Source organism: Atractosteus spatula, chromosome 10 (assembly GCF_055471065.1).
Source record: "Atractosteus spatula isolate fAtrSpa1 chromosome 10, fAtrSpa1.hap1, whole genome shotgun sequence".
NCBI classification, from domain to species: domain Eukaryota; kingdom Metazoa; phylum Chordata; class Actinopteri; order Semionotiformes; family Lepisosteidae; genus Atractosteus; species Atractosteus spatula.
In genome coordinates this window covers 19,861,213-19,862,943 of record NC_142715.1, presented here as the reverse complement: position 1 = coordinate 19,862,943, position 1,731 = coordinate 19,861,213, and the positions used below count along the sequence as shown (strand labels likewise).

The following is a 1,731-nucleotide window of genomic DNA, read 5'->3' as shown; positions in this document are numbered from 1 at the left end:
GGAATTCTAAATCAATTAGAAATTCAGAGCGACACATAAAGGATTTGTCTGTTTAAAAGTGATGATTTTTTAAAACTGATAAAAATGTAGAAAACACGTTTCTTACTTAGTAATTGTAGATGGGGTGGTGTACTAGTAGTGGCGCTGAACTCACCAAAGTGCATTTAATTTACGTGACGGGCTAGTGGTTTAATGGATAACGCATCTGATTTCGGTTTATAAGATTGTCGATTCGACTTCTACCGGGGTTGTGTGATTTAAATCAGGCTCCTCAGAAATAGATGTCCCTTATGTAAATAGACCGCACCTGAAAGCAAACGTTGGGTCTGGTTTCCTTTCTTTCCTGCATGAAATAGCAAATCGTTACAAAAAACACCAGCTAATGTCCAATAGCGTTAGTCATTTAAACAAACATGAATATATTGTAGGTCTTGGTACATGGGAGTGGATTTCTACCACAATTAAAAAAGGGCAAATTATAATTACAGGCTTCAGAAACTTTTTCATACAAAAGTGACCAAACACTCCCTAACTTATAGGTTTGCTTGGAACTGTAACAAAAAGGAGGTCAGGAACTTCCATTCTCTGATGTTACTGTCTCTAAAGCCGGACGTGATGTTTCGCGGATGTGCAGTGTGCTTTTTCTCTTGTTGTGTTTGAGATGATTCGCTGCATAAGCTCCTGACTGGGTGTTTTGCTTTTTCGTTCAGATTACCTATGTGGTGTACAGATAAAACCCGACTGCATGGTGTAATTTCCGGGATCGGCACCAGCAGCACCTGCAAACACATCAGCTGACCTCGACGTGATTTGAACACGCAACCTTCTAATCTGGAGTCAGACGCGCTACCGTTGCGCCACGAGGTCACTCGCCGCAAGTTCTTTTAATTCCCCCAAAGAGAACAATCAGCGTCCCTGAAAAAGATTTCTATTTCATTCTCTCCTGTGAGGAGCGCCGCTCTTCCAACGAGGGTCTCTTCTTCCCAGAACACAGATTATTCTTTCCGTCCGGCTCTCTCACAGAGAGCAGACACACCGTCTCCACTGATGTGTTTACTACATCTATAGATCTGACCCCCTACAGCCCCGATATTCCTGGACAGGATATTTACCACCAGCCTCGTGAACTTCTCATCTTGACCTCTCCCAGGAGGAGCACAATTAACACAGAATCCTCTCTCCATTTAGCAAATAACACAAAACACTGCTTACCTGTCAAGACAGAAAACCAGGCTGCTCCAGGTGAGGCTTGAACTCACAACCGCGGCATGACTCCACTGATCATGTCATTTTACATGGCCTGAACCAGGAAAGAGATTGGAAGCCGAGAAGTTATGGTGTTTTTTTAATACTTGCCTACTCTTTCAATTTTTCCGTCAAGTCTTTTATTTGGGAGTACTTTCAATTGATGTTAATCCTTGTCCCGATGCAAGATTCTGGGCCATGGTACATCTTGAAAGTTCTTTTAGGCTTCAGTTTGGAAAAGTGCGCTCTTCAGAAGCTACCGAAACCGCTAATGGTTACATAACACTTAATGCAAAAGCAACGTTCGGGTTTGAAAAAGAATATTACTTGCTATGAATACAAACACTGTTACAGGAGGCGTGTTAGGGATATTTTAGCTTAGATCATCAATTCATCTTACATTTCTTCTCCATCTATATCAACAGCGTAATCGCTACTGAGCGCTAAAGGCAGGTCCTGGCAATACAATCTTCTTTAGAAAACATT

At 41.9% G+C, this 1,731-nt stretch overlaps 1 non-coding gene across 1 annotated transcript; it reads right to left on the bottom strand.

The window, feature by feature from the left end:
• Positions 1 to 795: 795 nt before the first annotated feature.
• trnaw-cca (transfer RNA tryptophan (anticodon CCA)) lies at positions 796 to 867 on the bottom strand. Its single transcript has one exon. It is a non-coding gene; the product is annotated as a tRNA-Trp (tRNA).
• Positions 868 to 1,731: the final 864 nt, after the last annotated feature.